Source organism: Hevea brasiliensis, chromosome 2, assembly GCF_030052815.1.
Source record: "Hevea brasiliensis isolate MT/VB/25A 57/8 chromosome 2, ASM3005281v1, whole genome shotgun sequence".
Taxonomy (NCBI): Eukaryota; Viridiplantae; Streptophyta; class Magnoliopsida; order Malpighiales; family Euphorbiaceae; genus Hevea; species Hevea brasiliensis.
Genome location: NC_079494.1, coordinates 59,254,607 through 59,280,096, shown reverse-complemented (window position 1 = coordinate 59,280,096; position 25,490 = coordinate 59,254,607).

Below are 25,490 nucleotides of genomic sequence, written 5' to 3'. Positions count from 1 at the left end.
CTTGTGCAAGCTTTTTGACTTACTTCTGGTCATTTCTGGGCTTTGGTGTCTTCATAAGACTTGTAGGTATGGGTCTTAACTATTCATGGTTAAATTTCAGGTCAATTGGACCTGTTTTGAATGAGTTATGGCCTAAACACTAACTGCTGCCCAATTGGTCAAATTTCAGGCCTCAAATGTACTCAATCCGAATTGGTCATTTTTCATATCACCTTGCAAGCAGAATTTTGGTATGCTTTCTCAATGAAAGTTGGCACATTTTGTGCCTATTTCCACCTCCAATTTGTCTCATACCAATTGAGGTTACACATTTAAGGTTATTGACTAAAATGCATTCTGCCCTTAACTACCTTACTTAAACATACATCAATTACACACTTACATTACTATATGTCCACTTCCCTTACCATTTCTGTTTTGCTTCATTACCAAAACCATATTCCACTTTACATTAACATCACTTTGGCAGATTACAAACATCCTTAATACACCAATTAAAATTTATATTTACAAAGTCTAAATACAATCACATACACACCTAAACCTTACTAGTTCTTACATACACTTTACACAATCAATCTATATACATGTCCATCAACCTTCTATGTCAATATTCTGCCAACACCTTCATGAACACACACATTTATCCAAGTGTCCCAAGGCTGCCAAAAATGTTTCTCAATACCAAAGTGTCCTACAATTCATCAATTTCCATCCAAGTGCAAAAATCACCATATACATATGAAGTAATTTACTAGGATATTAAATCACCATAACCAACATCATTTCTCATCAAATATATGCACAAATATTTCATCAAATACATAACTTCATGGCTGTCCAAAATGAACATCTAATAACTCTTCAAACTTAAAAATATTCTTCACAAAACCAACACCCATAACATGAACGCAAAGTTTAACAAAGCTATCTTCAAAAATGCTAACTTACCTTATGATTGGAACTTGTTAAACCTTGATTAAACTTCTTGATTTTGGTATCAAGTTCTTCCTTATGATGTGTAGACAAACTTTAATGAAGAACCCTAAGTGATTGGAGTTAAAATGGAGGAGTTAAGAGAGCTTGAAGAAAACGGCCATGGAGTTCTTCCTTAGCTCTCCATTTCGGCAACTTTGAATCCAAATGAGGAAGATGAAATGCAGATAATATAATGGGTGTACACCTGCCCCATTATCCTTAGTTTATTCCTTTAGTGGCCCACTCACTCAAATTTAACTATATAATAAGCTTACATGTGTTATTTACACATTTTTCACTCCATTTTTGGCTATTTATATTAAGTACCCCCAATTTAATTTTTCATTTCATTTTCTAAGTGTAATATTATTTATTTTTAGTGGAAATTTAGGTCAAAAGACAAATTGGGATGTCAAATGACCATAATGCCCCTGTTCGGGTTGCATTCCCGATTTTTCGGTAACACCGGATTTTGTCCGTTTTTCGATTTCTCACTTTTCTTTGTACTAATTATTTAATTTTTCTTTGATCTTCCTAATGATATTTATTCTTCTATAAGGGTCTATTTAAGTCCTAAAAATGTTTTCTAGGGTTCTCCGCAGTCCAGGGCTAGTCAACGATCCACGCTGTGACTTCCCGGTGCGGTCCCCCATCGCTAGGGTTCCCGGCTCGCTTAACTTGGTTACATTTCTTTGCTATTATTTTTCCTTTGTTTTTCTTGTATTTTCTTTTCTTTTATTTCATTATTTTATGTCTCCTCACTCATATTGAAGTGTAGTTCTAGGCATCCTAGCTGTCCGGACATCACTGGTCACTAGAACAGCAGAACGCACTACCGAACTTAGGGGTGTTACATATGTACTTTTGGCAGCCATGGAAACTCCTTGAAGACAGTTTATTTTGCTTATAAATGGTGGATAAATGGTGGATTAAAGGATTGATTAAATGTTTATGTGTGTAGGAAATTATTTGGGTGACATATACTTAGTATATGTGAATGTGTATTTGAAATTTTAAGCTTGGGAATTAATGGAATGTAAATGCATGAATCGGTAGCCTAGTTTGGTGAACCATAAGGATGTTATTTTATGTTTGGATTATGGTATAATAATGTTGAATTGTGATGGTTGTTATGGCAGCTTGGGTATATGTGTGATGGTGTGAGGTTGGACATGTAAATGAGCATGAATAGGTGGTTAAATTGTTGTAATTGAGTTTGACAAATTCTGCACTTAATGGTGTATGTTGAATGTGATTGTAAGCTGCCAAAATGATCAACAATATGTGGTAAAATATGTTTAGGTTATGGTACAAACCAAAGTTGACATGAATGTGGAGTTTGGCAATACTAAAAGTGACCTTTGATGAGAAATGAAGAAAATGCAATAGAGCAGTTTGTGTTTTGGGCTTAGAACCTTAAGTGTGTGGCTCCAATTGGTATGAGATGAATTGAAGGTGAAACTAGGCACAAAATGTGCCAACTTTCATGAAGGAAGCTTGCCAAAATTCTGCTTGTAAGGTAGCTTGAAAAATGACCAAATCCGGATTAGTGCAATTAAGGCCTGAAAATTGACCAATTGGGCAGTAGTTAGTGTTTAGGCCATAACTCAGTCAAAACAGGTCCAATTGACCTGAAATTTTGACCGTGAATATTAAGACCTATATCTACAAGTCTTATGAAGACACCAAAGCCCAGAAATGACCATAAGCAAGTCAAACAGCTTGCACAAGTTCGGGTCCAAATACTGGCCGAACCTAAAATGACCTAAAGTGACCAATTTTGATGCACTTTGACCAGCAATAGTAAAATGACCATAACTTGGTCTACATAACTCAGGATGACCTGAAATTTTACCCCGCGTGCAAAAGACATAGATCTACAAGTTTGTAGTTTTGACCTACACCCGAAAACCGAGGGAACTAGGTCGTCCGGCTAGGTCAAACTAGTATCCCAAAATCCATCAAATTGCAAGAAAATGCAAGATACATGGAAAATGAGTTTGGTAACATGTACCAACCCTAAAAGACTATTGAATGTGATATATTAGTAACATTAAAACCTAATTTACCTAGAATGCATCGAGGGTCGACATATTAGGTTGGCTAAGCAAATAGTAGAATTCAGTGAATTAATTATCAAGCATTATCATTAGAGACAGTTTAAATGAGTACTGAAATACCTCAAATTGTGTTTCTCAATTAGCAAAGACTCAGGGAAAGGGAAGAAAACACTGAGTCAAGGCCAAGAGACAGTTATAAGAGGTTTGTGCACAACAGTTATTTCTTTTGAATTTTTCAATTGAAATAAATTATGACTATTTGTATATTATTGTTTTCAACTATGGAAATGTGTTTGAATGGATACTTATTGCTTGAAAAGCATTGTAAATGGTTTGAAACTGTGGAAAAATTGATTTAGTGTGATTTGTGAAAATTGAAGTTAATTATGAATTGTGTTGCCATTTTGTGAATGAAATTATAACTTTGGAAATTTATTGGATTCTTGCGAATCATTTGAATAAAATGTTTGGAATTGATTTTGTGTTCACACTTAGCATGACAGTATCATATCATTCCTTCTCCATTTATGGGGTTGTGATCATTTATTTTTTTCCCTCTCTGGTTTACCAGTTGAGGTGATCGGATGAGTACTCATTATATAGCTAGCTTCCTTCCTCATTGATTTCGATTAGTGGGGTTGTGATTGCTTTGTCGTGGTGTACAACGCAACATTGATCGAAAAATTATGTCATGGCTTAAGTTGTGTATCAATTGGCAACACTGTATTCTTAAATTATTTGACTAAATTGTGTTATTATGAGCTTTGATAATTTGTGAAATGGAGTTTAAATTCTTATTGACATTTACTGTCTTTTGAATTTAACCATGTTTTGACTATTGAGATTTATTGTGATATTGTGAAATAGAGTTTAAATTCCTTATGACATTCATTGTCTTGAATTTAATTATGGTTTTACGTATCCATCATTTATATGATTTATGAATTGTGATTGAAAGTTGTATTTGGTTAATGTTGTGCACCACTGAGACATTGTCTCAGCGATAGCTTTTTATTGCTGTCGCAGGTAGACATACGGTGAGGGCAGCAGACTAGGCTGCTAGTGCATTCAGCGAGAGATCATTGGGTATATTGAGTATACCACATTTGCATTTTGTACTGTAATATATGTTCACTGTATGTATATATTGTTCTTGATTTTGAGCAGTTGTAAATTAAAATTGTACATTGAAGTTATAAAATAAATTATGAGTTATTTTGGCTTTAAAAAAATTGTACTGTATTTCTTTTATCTCAGTCTTTGAAAAAATTATTGTGGATTCGAGTTGAAAAACTTATTATGTTGAATTATGTTGGAGTTTGAGATTGAGAAAAATATTGAAGTGCTTTTTTTACAGGTTTTCTGAAGAACTGTTTTGTTCAAAATACAGATGGCACTCTGCTAAAATTTTTACAGAAATCCCTAATAGTCCAAATGTGTTAGCTTTTTCACTTCACTTCAAAAAGGTTTTTAACACCTGTAAATAGTGCTCACCACTGTAAAAAGAAGTAAGAAAAGTTTTAAAATCCCTTGTAGTGTATTTAATGGGTTATCAGTAGACGAAGTTGGTAATTCATTAGGTATACTACAGGATCATGTTATGCCTTACAGAGGGGTAAGGTGTGACAAATGAACTTTTGATCACATGATCAAACACACAATTAAATCATATAAACATCAATCTAAATGGAAAATATAGTGGCTCCGATACCAATTGAAGGAAAGGAAGCGTGAAAAACATAAGTTTATACCATTGAATTCAAAAAATTTTCACCTAGGGTCACATGCATTATGCAAGATTTATTTTTATCTATTTGATTTCAATGATAAACAACATATTAAAACTCTTTTAATATGTTTTTGGATCTATATTTGCCATTTAAGATTTTAAAATTAATCAGATTAATTTTAGAATCCTAGATTAAATCAAGAACGATTACACTAACCTCTTGATGCAATCGCAATGTTCTGCGCTTTGAGATTTGTCTTCAGGACACCAGATGTTGTCCCTCTAGTTTGTCCACACCAAGAACACCTATGGCAGCCCTTGAACAGCTTCTAAAACTTTTTCTATTAATTATAAATTTAAGTTCTGCCTTTTAAGAGATTAGAGATGTAAACAGGACACTAGAAACAATTTCTAGTGTTCTTAATTCAAGAGATTGATGGCTAATCTCTTTGAATTGATGAGAGATGAAGAAGAATAGATGAAGAGCCTCAAAATGGCGTGACAAAGGAGAGGAGTGGCTGCTGGTTGTTTTTCTTTTTCATAACAACACTTATATAGCTAGGTTAACACATTAAACCTTTGCCACATGTCACCCTTTGATTAGCTCTAAGTTTAAGTGACCCAATCACATTGTGCCAAGTGTCAAACCTATATTTAATCTTGATTTTAATCATCTTACATGATTAAAAAACATTTGGCAAGCTTATGTGTAATCCCATGTGTCACCATCTCATGGTGCCACGTGTCACACTGTGAAATGACCAAAATACCCCTGTGTCTTAATTTTAAGTTCTCAACCCAAAAGAATTATTTTTCTTCTTCTAATTTATATCAAATATAAATTAATTAATTAATCTCTATTAATTAATTTCTCATTAATTAAATTCATATTTAAACACTTTAAATATAAATTTAATTTATACTATACATCCAATAATCTAGATTTGGTTTCAAGTCATGCTAGGGACTTTGCAATTTAATTGCAAACCAAACCTATTTAAATAATCAATTAAACTCTTTAATTAATTAATTAAATCATATTTAAATAGGTGATAACTTGTGTATGTGTGTGACTTACTAGGCTCATCACTAATTGGCAATGAGACATGATATCAACTCTTAATATCATCAGAACTCTTTCTTATCATAAATGATTTCTCTAAATCATTTTATGAACCTCATAGACCATGGTTAACACCTAGCATAGCATGCCATGGCCACCCAATTAGTAATAAGGTTTACCTTAAATGAACCTATAATCATATGTTACCATGCACTAGAATCTCTCTGTTACAAAATCCCAACTCAAGCTGGAGTCATGGTTTATGTCAAACTCCATTTGCTATGAATATTATGTTCTCTTTTAATTCCAGTTCTTGATTAAAAAGATTTTCTCATCAGAAACTCTTTTTTGAATAAATATATCTGTCCTGGCCAGGAACATGAAACATCAAGAACAATTAAATGAACATAGGATTTTATCTCTATTTACTTAGAGGAACAGATTCCATCTTGATCAACACCTACCTCCATATATAACTAGTAGGAGCCAACAGATGCCCATATACCCATACACAGTACAATATGAAAGCAGTATCAAACTCAAACTACCTATATACAAGATAACTATGCTATCTCAGGTCTAAAGATTATATGCACTGATATGATTTATGACAAAACATTGACAAGAGTAAACTCCATGTGCTTGTCATAAGTGTCACTAGTTCGGCCTACTTATCATTTATAAGTGCCTATCATATTTGTTATATGGCATGAGACTCACCATTCCATCTTATTTATATCTCATATAAATAACTTGGGAACAAATATGAATACAATCTTTCTGGATAAGTCATGTCCTTATTATGAAGTATCCTCGATTGTGAACCTATTTATGATACTTTGTGCTAGAAATATTATCACTCATATTCTTAACAACTTAAGAATAATATTTCTAACAAAATATCAATGGACCTTTTCTATTACACATAAATATATTATGTAAACGGAAAAGTGGAAATGCATTTTATTAATAAAAATATGTACAAGATACATACTAAATGATATGCTCTAGGGCATACTACTAACATATGTGTACTCCTTCGGCAACTCTTGTAATATGAATGAATGAAATGCACCTAGGAATGCTCTGATTCAATTCTTGGTGGCTCAGAATTGAATCCCTTAGAAAGTCCATGATCATACCATATTTATTATCCATGAATGCATGAAATGTATGGGAATGTATGCAAGTATATGATATAGGCATGCTAATTGGATAATGTGCAAAGTGAGACCTTAATAGTAATTAGGACGACCACAAAATCTTCTAAATAAATGATTAAGTTGGAAATGGTATAATTAAAGTAATTATAACATGGGCCCTCCATTGGGGCAATTATTTTAAGAATTTAAATAGTTACATATGATGTAATTAATTTAAGAGATTTTCTTAAGAATAATTATTAAGCATGAGATGTTATAAATATGTAAATGGTTTGGTGGCTAATAATGGATGTACCAGAGACATTAAAATTATTTGCATAAGTACTGGCTCAATGGGATCAACTTAACTAATGCAAGATAAGTCAATAATGGATGTGCCTGAGATTTTGAGCATTAGGGACTAGGTAAAGGATTTAACCTCACATGAGATGTGATGGGCAAGGAGTTCATCACTTATAGTTTATTGTAATTCTAATAATGGATGTGCTTAAGAATGACCAATAAGATTATAAGAATTCAATCGCCCACTAGAAATCCATCCAACTAGATTTCCATTTTCTACTTTGGAAGTGTAGGATTCGCTAAGTTAGTGAGAGGACCAATTTGATTAAAAGACCATAATCATTTTGGTTAATTACATGATACATTTACTAATTAATCTGGTTATTTTCTGTAGTTAATTTTCTGATAATAATGAGCACAGAATAACCACCACCATCCAATATCCTTGCAAGCATACTTGATTGCAATAGGTTGATAGGACCTAATCTATCTGATTGGCTAAGAAATTTGAAACTTGTCCTAAATTTTGAACATATTGGATATGTTCTAGACTCAAATGTTCCTGGTCCCTTACCTCCAGAGGCCACCCAAGAGGAATATGGAACTTTGGACAAGTGGAAGGAGCATGATATGAGAGCTAAGTGTTACATGCTTGCTTCTTTGAGTAATGAGTTATAGAAGCAGCATGAAAACATGCAGAGTGCGAGTGAGATCCTCCTTCACCTACAAGAGTTGTATGGTGAGCACAGTAGGAATGCTAGGTATAAGATATCTAGACAGCTATTCCGCATGAGGATGTCTGAGGGATAGAATGTTGGGGATCATGTCCACAAGATGATTCGGCTGATTGAGCAGCTGGAACATCTTGACTTAAACATGGATTTCCAACTGCAAACGGATTTGATCCTTCAGTCCCTTCCTGAGTCATTTGCGAATTTTGTGATAAATTTTCGTATGACTAAATAGGAATGCACCTTTGCGGGTTTAATCAATATGCTGCTTATTGCCCAAAAGAATATACCGGGCAATAAAGGAAAATAGGTAGCTTTGATTGCATCTTCTTCTGCTAGAAAGTCCAGCAAGAAGAAGGGTAATAAGAAAAAGAAACCTCAAATTCTTGATCCTTCCAAGAAAATAGCTAAACAAAAAGGGAAGACTAAAGCTAATAGAAGCAAAGGAAAGTGTTTCCACTGCCAGCAGGATGGACACTGGAAAAGGAACTGCCCAGGGTATCTTGCTTCTCTGAAGGACAAGAAGGATACACCTTCGAAAGGTATGTCTATATCTTGTTATTTAGAATCTGATGATACTCATAGTTCATCTACAGCTTGGGTTTTAGATACTAGTGCCAATTCTAACATTTCTTATGAGATGCAGGAACTAGCAAACAGTAGCAGCTTGTGTTCTTAAGATGTTAGAGTTCGGATTGGCGATGGCTCAACTATTGAAGCTTTAGCCATAGGATTTAAATCTTTTTGCATGTCTGGACATGTTTTGTGTTTGGATAATATTTTATATGTACCTGATGCTTTTAAGAACATCATTTCTATATCTAGTTTGACTAGAAATGGCTATGAATTTCAGTTCACAGATGATTTTTGCAATAATTATTTTGAAAACAAATATGTTGGTTCGGGTTATATGAATGATGGTCTTTATTATTTGGATAATAATTACAAACACAAATTGAATGCAAGTGATCTAAATGAATGCAATGCCATAGTGAAAATCAACTATAGTTCAAAATATATTTGGCACTTAAGGTTAGGTCATGTTGTAGAAGATAGGATTGCAAAACTGGAGAAAATGGGGATTCTATCCTCATTGGGTTTTGAACCTACTCCAACTTGTGAATCTTGCCTTCAAGGCAAAATGACTAGATCACCGTTTGTAGGGCAAGGGCTAAAAGCTAAAAATATTTTGGAGCAAATACATAGTGATGTATGTGGTCCATTTAAAGGAATGGCTAGAGGCAGTTTTCATTATTTTATTACCTTTACTGATGATAAATCAAGGTTTGGGTATTTGTATTTGATGAAATACAAATATGAGTCCTTTGAAAAGTTCAAAGAATTTAAATCTGAAGTAGAAAATCAAACAGGAAAGAGTATTAAAGCTCTTTGATTAGATCGTAGAGGTGAATACTTGAGTACTGAATTTGATGAATACTTGAGAGAGCATGGCATTGTTTTCCAGCTGACTCCTCCAGGAACACCACAGTTGAATGGTATATCTGAAAGGAGAAATCGTACCCTATTGGATATGGTACGTAGTATGATGAGTTATACTGAAGGAATGGAAGTGTGAAAAACACAAGTTTATACCTTTGAATTCAAAAATTTTCACCTAGGGTCACATGCATCATGCCAGATTTTTTTTATCTATTTGATTTCAATGATAAATAACATATTAAAACTCTTTTAATATGTTTTTTGGATCTGTATTTGCCATTTAAGATTTTAAAATTAATCAGATTAATTTTAGAACCCTAGATTAAATCAAGAACAAACACACTAACCTCTTGATGCACTACAGTGTATTTGTGCCTTTGAGATTCGTCTTCAGGACACCAGATGTTGTCCCTCTAGCTTGTCCACACCAAGAACACCTATGGTAGCCTTTAATAGCTTCTAAAGCTTTTTCTATTATTTAGAAAGTCAAGTTCTGCCTTTTAAGAGATTAAAGATGTAAACAGGACACTAGAAACAATTTCTAGTATTTTTAATTCAAGAGATTGTTTGCTAATCTTTTGGAATGAATGAGAGATGAAGAAGAAAAGAAGGAAGAGGCAGCCAAGGGGTGGCGGCACCTTTGGGAGCAGCAGCTTGTATGTTTTAATTTTTCATAACAACACTTATATAGCTAGGTCACCACTTAAACCCTTGCCACATGTCACCCTTTGATTGGTTCTAGATTTAATTAACCCAATCACATTGTGCCAAGTGTCAAACCAATATTTAATCTTAATTTTAATCATCTTACATGATTAAAAGACATTTGGCAAGCTTATGTGTAATGCCATGTGTCACCATCTCATGGTGCCACATGTCACCCTGTGAAATGACCAAAATGCCCCTGTGTCGTAATTTTGAGTTCTTAATCCAAAATAATTATTTCTCTTCTTCTAATCAATTTATATCAAATATAAATTAATTAATTAATCTCTATTAATTAATTTCTCATTAATTAAATTCGTATTTAAACACTTTAAATATAAATTTAACTTATACTTTATATCCAATAATCTAGATTTGGTTTCAAGTCATGCTAGGGACTTTGCAATCTAATTGCAAACCAAACCTATTTAATTAATCAATTAAACTCTTTAATCAGTTAATTAAATCATATTTAATTACGTAATAACTTGTGTATGTGTGTGACTTACTATGCTCATTACTGATTGGCAATGAGATATGATATTAACTCTTAATATCATCAGAACTCTTTCTTACCATAAATGATTTCTCTAAATCATTTTATGCACCTCATAGACCATGGTTAACACCTAGCATAGCATACCATGGCCACCCAGTTAGTAATAAGGTTTACCTTAAATGAACCTATAATCATATATTACCATGCACTAGAATCTCTCTGTTACGAAATCCCAACTCAAGCTGGAGTCATGGCTTATGTCAAACTCCATTTGATATGAATATTATGTTCTCTTTTAATTCCAGTTCTTGATTAAAAAAATTTTCTCATCAGAAACCCTTTTCTGAATAAATCTATCTGTCCTGGCCAGGAACTTGAAACATCAAGAACAATTAATGAACATAGGATTTTATCTCTATTTACTTAGAGGAACAGATTCCATCTTGATCAATACCTACCTCCATATATAACTAGTAGGAGCCAACAGATGCCCATATACCCATACACAGTACAAGTATGAAAGCAGTATCAAACTCAAACTACCTATATACAAGATAACTATGCTATCTCAGGTATAAAGATTATATGCACTTATATGATTTATGACAAAATATTGACAAGAGTAAACTCCATGTGCTTGTCATAAGTGTTACTGGTTCGGCCTACTTATCATTTATAAGTGCCTATCATGTTTGTCATATAGCATAAGACTCACCATTCCATCTTATTTATATCTCATATAAATAACTTGGGAACAAACATGAATACAATCTTTCTGGGTAACTCATGTCCTTATTATGAAGTATCCTCGATTGTGAACCTATTTATGATACTTTGTACTAGAAATACTATTACTCATATTCTTAACAACTTAAGAATAGAATTTCTAACAAAATATCAATGGACCTTTTCTATTACACATAAATATCTTATGTAAATGGAAAAGTGAAAGTGCCTTTTATTAATAAAAACATGTACAAGATACATACTAAATGATATGTCTAGGGCGTACTACTAACAATCTCCCACTAGCACTAAAGCCATTCATTACAATATCTTATACCCATCTTCTCAAGATGTCGATCTAGCTGAGTCTGTGACATAGGCTTAGTGAATGGATTAGCTGGATTTTTAGCTGATGCTATTTTCTGCATGGCTACATTGCCTCGTCCAACTATTTCTCTGATAATGTGGTAGCGCCTTTCTATATGTTTGGATTTTGGATGAGACCTTGGTTCCTTAGCCTGTATGACTGCTCCATTGTTGTCACAGTGTAGTGGAACTACTGACTCAATGGAAGGGACTACTGTAAGTTCTGTCACGAACTTCTCTATCCAAACAGCTTCCTTTGCAGCATCTGATGCAGCAATATACTCAGCCTCGGTAGCGGAATCTATAGTCGTGCTCTGTTTGGAACTCTTCCAACTGACTGCACCTCTATTACAAATGAACACATATCCAGAGGTAGACTTCTATCATTGATATCTGATTGGAAATCAAAATCAGTATAACCATCCAATTGCAAGTCTCCACCTCCATAGATCAAGAATAAATCCTTAGTTATTCTCAAGTACTTAAGGATATTGTTGATAGCTATCCAGTATTCCAAACTTGGATTGGATTGATACCTGCTAGTCAAACTAACAGCATATGCGATATCCAGCCAAGTACACAATATTGCATACATTAAGCTTCCATAAGCAGATGGAATCCTGGCCATTTTATCTCTTTCTTCAGGTGTCTTTGGAGACATCTCTTTAGAAAGGTGGATACCATGTCTCACTAGTAACAATCCTCTCTTGGAATCAAGCATGTTAAACCTCTTTAATAACTTTTCCAATTATAGACTTTGGGATAAACCAATTATTCTTTTTGCTCTATCTCTATAAATGCGAATCCTAAGAATATAGGTTGCCTCCCCTAAGTCTTTCATCGAGAATGTATTTGACAACCATACCTTTACAGTTGTCAACATACCTGTGTCATTACCCATCAATGGTATGTCATCCACATATAAGATAAGGAAAGTGATAGCATTGTCACTAACCTTCTTATATACACATGGCTCATCCTTATTTTTGATAAAACCAAAGGATTTAATGGCTTTATCAAAACGGATGTTCCAACTCCTTGAAGCTTGCTTCAACCCATAAATGGATCACTTTAGTTTGCATACCTTGGAACCATCTTGGGATTCAAAACTCCTAGGTTGTTCCTTGAAAATGTTTTCTTCAATGTATCCATTGAGAAAAGTTGTTTTGACATCCATCTGCCAAATCTCATAATCATAGTATGCAGCTATTGCTAATAGAATTCTAATTGATTTAAGCATGGCAACAGGCGAGAAAATCTCCTCATAGTCGATTCCTTGCCTTTGGCGAAACCCTTTCGCTACTAGCCTTGCCTTATAGGTCTCTACCTTTCCATCAGAACCAATTTTCTTCTTGAAAACCCATTTATTCCCTATAGGTACAATACCTTCAGGTGGGTCAACAAGATACCAAACTTGATTCTTATACATGGAATCAATTTCAGATTTCATAGCATCAATCCATTTTGAAGAATCTTTATCTGATATAGCTTCTTCATATGTAAGTGGATCATCACCATGATCTATTTCTTCATGAGTAGACAACTCTTGTTCTTCTTCATAAAGGAAACCATATCTCACTGGTGGGTGAGATACCCTGGTTGTTCTACGAGGAATAGCTGTAGATGTTTCATCAATGGGTATAGGTTGACTAGATGGATCTATATCCATCTGATCTATTAGTTGATCAGAATTCTCTAATTCCAACTCTATTTGCTTTCCTTTGCCTCCTTCTAGAACAAACTATTGTTCAAGAAATGTGGCATCTCTACTCACTACAACCTTTTGTGATGTAGACAAATAAAAATAACATCCAAAACTATCTTTAGGATATACAACAAATCGTGATCTGGTTTCCAATTTATCAGTGTTCAGCTTTTTTATATAAGCTGGATAACCCCAAATCTTAACATGCTTAAGACTTGGTTTTCTTCCATGCCATATCTCATAAGGTGTGGAAGAAATTGATTTTGATGGAATCCTATTCAGAATATACAAATCTGATTCTAATGCAAATCCCTAAAAGGAGATTGGCATATTAGTATAGCTCATCATACTACGTACCATATCCAATAGGGTATGATTTCTCCTTTCAGATACACCATTCAACTGTGGCATTCCGGAAGGAGTCAGCTAGGAAACAATGCCATGCTCTGTCAACTATTCATCAAATTCAGTACTCAAATATTCACCTCCATGATCTGATCGAAGAGCTTTAATACTCTTTCCTTTTTGATTTTCTACTTCAGATTTAAATTCTTTAAACTTTTCAAAAGATTCATGTTTGTATTTCATCAAATACAAATACCCAAACCTTGATTTATCTTCAGTAAAGGTGATAAAGTAATGAAAACCGCCTCTAGCCATTTCCTTAAATGGACCACATACATCACTATGTATTAGCTCCAAAATATTTTCAGCCCTTAGCCCTTGTCCAACAAAGGGTGATCTAGTCATTTTGCCCTGAAGGCAAGATTCACAAGTTGGAGTAGGCCCAGAGCCCAATGAGGATAGAATCCCCATTTTCTCCAATTTTGCAATCCTATCTTTTGCAACATGACATAACCTTAAGTGCCAAATATATTTTGAACTTGAGTTGGTTTTTACCATGGCATTGCATTCATTTAGATCACTTGCATTCATTTTGTGTTTCTCATTGTTATCCAAATAATAAAGACCATCATTCATATAACCCGAACCAACATATTTATTTCTAAAATAAATATTGCAAACATCATATGTGAATTGAAATTCATAGCCATTTCTAGTCAAACTAGATATAGAAATGATGTTCTTAAAAGTATCAGGTACATATAAAATATTATCCAAACACAAAACATATCCTAACATGTAAAAAGATTTAGATCCTATGGCTAAAGCTTCAACAGTTGAACCATTGCCAATCCGGACTCTAACATCTTGAGAACGCAAGCTGCTACTATTTGCTAGTTCCTGCATATCAATAGAAATGTGAGAACTAGCACCAGTATCTAAAATCCAAGCTATATATGAACTATGAGTATCATCAGAATCTAAATAACAAGATATGGACATACCTTCCGAAGGTTTATCCTTCTTGTCCTTCAGAGAAGCAAGATACTATAGGCAGTTCCTTTTCCAGTGCCCATTCTTCTAACAGTGGAAACACTTTCCTTTGCCTCCATCAGCTTTAGTCTTCCCTTTCTATTTAGCTATTTTCTTAGAAGGACCAGGAATCTAAGGTTTCTTTTTCTTATTATCCTTCTTTTTGTTGGACTTTCCAGCAGAAGAAAATGCAATCAAAGCTACCTCTTTTCCTTTATTACCCGGTATACTTTTGGGCAATAACCAGCATGTTGAGTAAACCAGCTAAGGTGCATTCCTGTCTAGTCATATGAAAATTTGTCACAAAATTCCCAAAAGACTTAGGAAGAGACTGAAGGATCAAATCTGTCTGTAGTTGGAAATCCATGTTGAAATCAAGATGTTCCAACTGCTCAATCAGCCGAATCATCTTGTGGACATGATCCCCAACATTCTGTCCCTCAGACATCCTCATGCGGAACAGCTGCCTAGATATCTCATACCTGGCATTCCTACTGTGATCACCATACAACTCTTGTAGGTGAAGGAGGATCTCACTCTCACTCTGCATGTTCTAATGCTGCTTCTGTAACTTATTACTCATGGAAGTAAGCATGTAATACTTAGCTCTCATATCATGCTCCTTCCACTTGTCCAAAGTTTCATGTTCCTCTTGAGTGGCCTCTGGAGGTAAGGGACTAGGAACATTTGAATCTAGAACATATCCTATATGTTCAAGGTTCAGGACAAGTTTCAAATTTCTTAGCCAATCAGAGAGATTAGGTACTGTCAACCTATTGCGATTAAGTATGCTTGCAAGGATATTGGATGGTGGTGATTGTTCTGTGCTCATTATTATCAGAAAATTAACTGCAAAATATAACCAGATTAATTAGTAAATGTATCAAGTAATTAACCAAAATAATTATGGTCTTTTAGTCAAATTGGTCCTCCCACTAATTTAGCAAATCTTACACTTCCAAAGTAGAAAATGGAAATCTTAGTTGGATGGATTTCTATTGGGTGATTGAATTCTTATAATTCTATTGATCATCCTTAGGTACATCCGTTATTGGAATTACAATAAACTATAAGTGAGCAACTCCTTGCCCATCACATTTCATGTGAGGTTCAATCCTTTACCTAGCCCCTAATACTCAAAATCTCAGGTACATCCATTATTGACTTATCTTGCATTAGTTAAGTTGATCCCATTGAGCCAGTAATTATGCAAATAATTTTAATGTCCTCAGGTACATCCAATATTGGCCACCAAACCATTTACATATTTACAACATCTTATGCTTAACAATTATTCTTAAGAAAATCTCTTAAATTAATTGCATCTTATGCAACTATTTAAAATTTCTTAAAATAATTGCCCCAATGGAGGGTCCATGTTATAATTACTTTAATTATAGCATTTCCAACTTAATCATTTATTTGGAAGATTTTATGGTCTTTCCAATTACTATTAAGGTCTCATTTTGCACATTATTCATTTAGCATGCATATATCATATAATTGCATACATTCCCGTACATCACATGCATTCATGGATAAGCAGTAAATATGGTATGATCATGGACTTTCTAAGGGATTCAATTTTGAGCCACCAAGAATTGAATCAGGGCATTCCTCGGTGCATTTCATTCATTCATTTTACAAGAGTTGCTGAAGGAATACATAATCAACACTTGATCTTGAATTCCTCCCACTGGTCCCACCAATGCTCTTGACCTCCTTAAACTTCTTGCAATCCAATATTACATAGTAATCCTTGGCATACCAAGGCGAATTTACAAGAATTTAAATAAATGAAATTACAACCCAAAAATTATTACAAACTTAATAATACATGCCCAAAATAAAATTAAAATAAATTAATTAATTTACAATCCCAAAGAAATATAAAAGAAATAAATCCAATCACATTGGTCTTTTATAGTCCATGATCATCCATCATGCATATCACCATTTAATAATTAAATAAAACATACATACTTAAATTAAATTGAATATCTCATATTCAACTTAAAAATCCAGATTTGAATATGATTCAAATAAATTTAAAAATTCATATTTGAATCTCATTCAAACAAATTTAAAAATTCAAATTTGAATCACATTCAAACAACCTTAAAAATTCAGATTTGAATCACATTCAAACAATTTTTTTAAAAATTAAGATCAGAATATTATTCAAACAACTTTAAAAAATCAGATTTAAATATGATTCAAACAACTTTAAAAATTCAGATTTGAATCACATTCAAATAACTTTTAAAATTCAGATTTGAATCACATTCAAACAATTTTTAAAATTCTGATTTGAATAAAAATTTAATTGTGTGATTAAAATTCTAATTAAACAATTTAATTAGACATAGGATGAGCTTTTAGATTGTACAACAATCGCAAATTAAAAAGTCAAACCTTGAGCCACCCATGGAACCACAACCTTGCGCACCATTAGGTGTTCTTTTGCATGCCGCCACACATCCATTGCAACCAGCAATGGATAAATCATTTCATGATCAAAATACATAACTAAATCATATAATCAACAATCTAAATGGCAAATATAGTGGCTCTAATACCAATTGAAGGAACAGAAGTGTGAAAAAACACAAGTTTATACCATTGAATTCAAAAATTTTCACCTAGGGTCACATGCATCATGCAAGATTTTTTTTTATCTATTTGATTTCAATGATAAACAACATATTAAAACTCTTTTAATATGTTTTTTGGATCTGTATTTGCTATTTAAGATTTTAAAATTAATCAGATTAATTTTAGAACCCTAGATTAAATCAAGAACAAACACACTAACCTCTTGATGCACTGTAGTGTATTTGCGCCTTTGAGATTCGTCTTCAGGACACCAGATGTTGTCCCTCTAGCTTGTCCACACCAAGAACACCTATGGCAGCCCTTGAATAGCTTCTAAAGCTTTTTTTATTATTTAGAAAGTCAAGTTCTACCTTTTAAGAGATTAAAGATGTAAACAGGACACTAGAAATAATTTCTAGTATTTTTAATTCAAGAGATTGTTTGCTAATCTCTTGGAATGAATGAGAGATGAAGAAGAAAAGAAGGAAGAGGCAGCCAAAGGGTGGCAGCACCTTTGGGAGCAGCAGCTTGTATGTTTTAATTTTTTCATAACAACACTTATATAGCTAGGTCACCACTTAAACCCTTGCCACATGTCACCCTTTGATTGGTTCTAGGTTTAATAGACCCAATCACATTGTGCCAAGTGTCAAACCTATATTTAATCTTAATTTTAATCATCTTACATGATTAAAAGACATTTGGCAAGCTTATGTGTATGCCATGTGTCACCATCTCATGGTGCCACATGTCACCCTATGAAATGACCAAAATGCCCCTGTGTCTTAATTTTGAGTTCTTAACCCAAAATAATTATTTCTCATTTTCTAATCAATTTATATCAAATATAAATTAATTAATTAATCTCTATTAATTAATTTCTCATTAATTAAATTCATATTTAAACACTTTAAATATAAATTTAACTTCTACTTTACATCCAATAATCTAGATTTGGTTTCAAGTCATGCTAGGGACTTTGCAATCTAATTGCAAACCAAACCTATTTAATTAATCAATTAAACTCTTTAATCAATTAATTAAATCATATTTAATTAGGTAATAACTTGTGTATATGTGTGACTTACTAGGCTCATCACTAATTGGCAATGAGATATGATATTAACTCTTAATATCATCAGAACTTTTTCTTACCATAAATGATTTCTCTAAATCATTTTATGCACCTCATAGACCATGGTTAACACGTAGCATAGCATGCCATGGCCACCCAATTAGTAATAAGTTTTACCTTAAATGAACCTATAATCATATGTTGCCATGCACTACAATCTCTCTGTTACAAAATCCCAACTCAAGCTGGAGTCATGATTGATGGAACGGAAGCGTGAAAAACACAAGTTTATAGCATTGAATTCAAAAATTTTCACCTAGGGTCACATGCACCATGCAAGATTTATTTTTTATCTATTTGATTTCAATGATAAACAACATATTAAAACTCTTTTAATATGTTTTTGGATCTGTATTTGCCATTTAAGATTTTAAAATTAATCAGATTAATTTTAGAACCCTAGATTAAATCAAGAACGATTACACTAACCTCTTGATGTGCTGCAGCGTGTCTGCGCCTTTGAGATTCGTCTTCAGGACACCAGATGTTGTTCCTCTAGCTTGTCCACACCAAGAACACCTATGGCAGCCCTTGAACAGCTTCTAAAGCCTTTTCTATTAATTAGAAATTCAAGTTCTGCCTTTTAAGAGATTAGAGATGCAAACAGGACACTAGAAACAATTTCTAGTGTTCTTAATTCAAGAGATTGATGGCTAATCTCTTTGAATTGATGAGAGATGAAGAGAAATAGCTGGAGAGGCTCAAAGTGGCGTGACATATGAGAGGAGAGGCTGCTGGTTGTGTTTTCTTTTCATAACCCCACTTAAATAGCTAGGTTAACACATTAAACCCTAGCCACATGTCACCTTTTGATTAGCTCTAGGTTTAAGTGACCCAATCACATTGTGCCAAGTGTCAAACCTATATTTAATCTTGATTTTAATCATCTTACATGATTAAAATTATTTGCCAAGCTTATGTGTTATGCCATGTGTCACCATCTCATGGTGCCACGTGTCACACTGCAAAATGACCAAAATGCCCCTGTGTCTTAATTTTGAGTTCTTAACCCAAAATAATTATTTTCTTCTTCTAATTAATTTATATCAAATATAAATTAATTAATTAATCTCTATTAATTAATTTCTCATCAATTAAATTCATATTTAAACACTTTAAATATAAATTTAATTTATACTACACATCCAATAATCTAGATTTGGTTTCAAGTCATGCTAGGGACTTTGCAATTTTATTGCAAACCAAATCTATTTAATTAATCAATTAAACTCTTTAATTAATTAATTAAATCATATTTAAATAGGTGATAACTTGTGTATGTGTGTGACTTACTAGGCTCATCACTAATTGGCAATGAGACATGATATCAACTCTTAATATCATCTGAACTCTTTCTTACCATAAATGATTTCTCTAAATCATTTTATGAACCTCATAGACCATGGTTAACACCTAGCATAGCATGCCATGGCCACCCAATTAGTAATAAGGTTTACCTTAAATGAACCTATAATCATATGTTACCATGCACTAGAATCTCTCTGTTACAAAATCCCAACTCAAGCTGGAGTCATGGTTTATGTCAAACTCCATTTGCTATGAATATTATGTTCTCTTTTAATTCCAGTTCTTGATTAAAAGATTTTTCTCATCAGAAACTCTTTTCTGAATAAATCTATCTGTCCTGGCCAGGAACTTGAAACATCAAGAACAATTAAATGAACATAGGATTTTATCTCTATTTACTTAGAGGAACAGATTCCATCTTGATCAACACCTACCTCCATATATAACTAGTAGGAGCCAACAGATGCCCATATACCCATACACAGTACAAGTATGAAAGCGGTATCAAACTCAAACTACCTATATACAAGATAACTGTGCTATCTCAGGTCTAAAGATTATATGCATTGACATGATTTATGACAAAACATTGACAAGAGTAAACTCCATGTGCTTGTCATAAGCGTCACTAGTTCGGCCTACTTATCATTTATAAGTGCCTATCATGTTTGTTATATGGCATGAGACTCACCATTCCATCTTATTTATATCTCATATAAATAACTTGGGAACAAACATGAATACAATCTTTCTGGATAAGTCATGTCCTTATTATGAAGTATCCTCGATTGTGAACCTATTTATGATACTTTGTGCTAGAAATATTGTCACTCATATTCTTAACAACTTAAGAATAATATTTCTAACAAAATATCAATGGACCTTTTCTATTACACATAAATATATTATGTAAACGGAAAAGTGGAAATGCCTTTTATTAATAAAAATATGTACAAGATACATACTAAATGATATGCTCTAGGGCATACTACTAACAATCTCCCACTAGCACTAGAGCCATTCATTACAATACCTTAGACCCATCTTCTCAAGATGTCAGTCTAACTGAGCTTATGACAAAGGCTTAGTGAATGGATCAGTTGAATTTTTCAGCTGATGTTATTTTTCTGCATGGCTATATCGCCTTGCCCAACTATATCTCTGATAATGTTGTAGTGCCTTTCTATGTGTTTGGATTTTGTGTGAGACCTTGGTTCCTTAGCTCAGTATGGCTGCTCCATTATTGTCACGGTGTAGTGGAGCTGGCGACTCAATGGAAGGAACTCTTGTAAGTTACATCACGAACTTCTTTATCCAAAGCGACTTCCTTTGCGGCATCGATGCAACAATATACTCGACCTTTGTAGTGGAATCTGCAATCGTGCTCTGTTTGGAACTCTTCCAAGATCGCACCTCCATTACAAATGAACACATATCCAAAGGTAGACTTTCTATCATCGATATCTGATTGGAAATCAGAATCAGTATAACCATCCAATTGCAAGTCTCCACCTCCATAAATCAAGAATAAATCCTTAGTTCTTCTTAAGTACTTAAGAATATTCTTGTGACTATCGATGTTCCAAACTGGATTGGATTGATACCGCTAGTCAAACTAACGACATATGCGATATCCGGCCTAGTACACAACATTGCATACATTAAACTTCCAATAGCGAAGCATATGGAATCTGGCCATCTTATCTCTTTCTTCAGATGTCTTTGGAGACATCTCTTTAGAAAGGTGGATACCATGTCTCACTGGTAACAATCCTCTCTTGGAATCAAGCATGTTAAACCTCTTTAACACCTTTTCCAAGTATAGACTTTGGGATAAACCAATTATTCTTTTCGCTCTATCTCTATAGATGCGAATCCCAAGAATATAGGTTGACTCCCCTAAGTCTTTAATGGATAATTTATTTGACAACCATACCTTTATAGTCGTCAACATACTGTATCATTACCCATCAACGAGATGTCATCCACATATAAGACAAGGAAAATGATAGCACTGTCACTAACCTTCTTATATACACATGGCTCATCCTCATTTTTGATAAAACTAAAGGATTTAATGGCTTCATCAAAACGGATGTTCCAACTCCTCGAAGCTTGTTTCAACCCATAAATGGATCGCTTTAGCTTGCATACCTTGGAACCATCTTGGGATTCAAATCCCCTAGGTTGTTCCATGAAAATGTTTTCTTCAATTTATCCATTAAGAAAAGCTGTTTTGACATCAATCTGCCAAATCTCTTTATCATATTATGCAGCTATTGCAAATAAAATCCTAATTCAATTAAGCATGGCAACAAAGTAGAAAGTCTCCTCATAGTCTATTCCTTGCCTTTGGCGAAACCCTTTCGCTACTAGCCTTGCCTTATAGGTCTCTACCTTTCCATCAGAACCAATTTTCTTCTTGAAAACCCATTTGTTCCCTATACGTACAATACCTTTAGGTGGGTCAACAAGATCCCAAACTTGATTCTTATACATGGAATCAATCTCGGATTTCATAGCATCAATCCATTTTGACGAGTCTATATAGGATATAGCTTCTTCATAGGTAAGTGGATCATCTCCATGATCTACTTCTTCATGAGTAGACAACTCTTGTTCTTCTTCATGCAGAAAACCATATCTCACCGGTGGGTGAGATACCTGGTTGTTCTACGAGGAGCAGTGTAGATGTTTCATCAATGGGTATAGGTTGACTAGATGGATCTATATCCATCGATGCATTGGTTGGTCAGAATTCTCCAATTCTAACTCTATTTGCCTTCCTTTGCCTCCTTCTTGAACAAACTGTTGTTCAAGAAATGTGGCATCTCTACTTATCACAACCTTTTGTGAAGTAGGCAAATAAAAATAATATCCAAAACTATCTTTTGGATATCCAACAAATCGACCTTTTACGATCTGGTCTCCAATTTATCGGTGTTGACTTTTTGATATAATTTGGACAACCCCCAATCTTAACATGCTTAAGACTTGGTTTTCTTCCATGCCATATCTCATAAGGTGTGGAAGAAACTGATTTTGATGGAATCCTATTCAGAATATACAAAGCTGATTCTAATGCAAATCCCCAAAAGGAGATTGGCATATCAGTATAGCTCATCATACTACGTACCATATCCAATAGGGTACGATTTCTCCTTCGGATACACCATTCGGTTGTGGCGTTCTGGAGAGTCGGTGAGAAACAATTCCATGCTCTCTCAAGTATTCATCAAATTCGATACTCAAATATTCACCTCCACGATCGATCGAAGAGCTTTAATATTTTTCTGTTTGATTTTCTACTTGATTTAAATTCTTTGAACTTTTCAAAGGATTCATGTTTGTATTTCATCAAATACAAATACCCAAACCTTGATTTATCATCGATAAGGTAATAAAATAATGAAAGCCCTCTCTAGCCATTTCTTTAAACGGGCCACATACATCACTATGTATTAGTTCCAAAATATTTTCAGCTCTTAGCCCTTGTCCAACAAAGGGTGATCTAGTCATTTTGCCTTGAAGGCAAGATTCACAAGTTGGAGTAGGCTCAGAGCCCAATGAGGATAGAATCCCCATTTTCTCCAATTTTGCAATCCTATCTTCTGCAACATGACCTAACCTTAAGTGCCAAGTATATTTTGAACTTGAGTTGGTTTTCACCATGGCATTGCTTTCATTTAGATTGCTACACTGCCGGTGGAAACACTTTCTTCGGCAATGGAAACACTTTCTGTTGGCGGTGGAAACACTTTCCTTTGCCTCCATCGACTTTAGTCTTACTTTTCTGTTTAGCTATTTTCTTGGAAGGACCAGAATCTGAGGTTTCTTTTCTTATTGCCTTTCTTCTTGTTGGACTTTCCAGTGAAGAAGATGCAACAAAGCTACCTCTTTTCCTTTATTGCACGGCATATTCTTTTGGGCAATAACAGCATGTTGAGTAATTCAGCTAAGGTGCAATTCTGTTTAGTCATATGGAAATTTGTCACAAAATTCCCAAAAGACTCAGGAAGGGACTGAAGGATCAAATCCGTTTGTAGTTGGAAATCCATGTTGAAGTCAAGATGTTCCAACTGCTCAATCAGCCGAATCATCTTGTGGACATGATCCCCAACATTACATCCCTCGACATCCTCATACGGAATAAGCTGTTTAGATATCTCATACCTAGCATTCTGCTGCTCACCATACAACTCTTGTAGGTGAAGGAGGATCTCACTAGCACTCTGCATGTTCTCATGTTGCTTCTGTAACTCATTACTCATGGAAGCAAGCATGTAACACTTAGCTCTCATATCATGCTCCTTCCACTTGTCCAAAGTATCATGTTCCTCTTGTGTGGCCTCTGGAGGTAAGGGACCAGGAACATTTGAATATAGAACATATCCTATATGTTCAAGGTTCAGGACAAGTTTCAAATTTCTTAGCCAATCAGACAGATTAGGTCCTGTCAACCTGTTGTGATCAAGTATGCTTGCAAGGATTTGGATGGTGGTGGTTGTTTTGTGCTCATTTTTATCAGAAAATTAACTGAAGAAAATTACCAGATTAATTAGTAAATGTATCATGTAATTAACCAAAATGATTATGGTCTTTTAATCAAATTGGTCCTCCCACTAACTTAGCGAATCCTACACTTCCAAAGTAGAAAACGGAAATCCTAGTTGGATGGATTTCTAGTGGGTGATTGAATTCTTATAATTCTATTGATCATCCTCAGGTACATCCATTATTGGAATTACAATAAACTATAAGTGAGCAACTCCTTGCCCATCACTTCTCATGTGAGGTTCAATCCTTTTACTAGCCCCTAATGCTCAAAATCTCAGGTACATCCAATATTGACTTATCTTGCATTAGTTAAGTTGATCCCATTGAGCCAGTAATTATGCAAATAATTTTAATGTCCTCAGGTACATCCAATATTGGCCACCAAACCATTTACATATTTACAACATCTCATGCTTAACAATTATTCTTAAGAAAATCTCTTAAATTAATTGCATCTCATGCAACTATTTAAAATTTCTTAAAATAATTGCCCCAATGGAGGGCTTATGTTATAATTACTTTAATTATAGCATTTCCAACTTAATCATTTGTTTGGAAGATTTTATAGCCATCCTAATTACTATTAAGGTCTCACTTTGCACATTATCCATTTAGCTTGCATATATCATATAATTGCATACATTCCCATACATCTCATGCATTCATGGATAAGCAGTAAATATGGTATGATCATGGACTTTCTAAGGGATTCAATGAGCCACCAAGAATTGAATCAGGGCATTCCTAGGTGCATTTCATTCATTCATTTTACAAGAGTTGCTGAAGGAGTACATAATCAACACTTGATATTGAATTCCTCCCACTGGTCCCACCAATGCTCTTGACCTCCTTGAACTTCTTGCAATCCAATATTACATAGTAATCCTTGGCATACCAAGGCGAATTTACAAGAACTTAAATAAATGAAATTACAACCCAAAAATATTACAAACTTAATAATACATGCCCAAAATAAATTAAAATAAATTAATTAATTTACAATCCCAAAGAAACATAAAAGAAATAAATCCAATCACATTGGTCTTTTATAGTCCATGATCATCCATCATG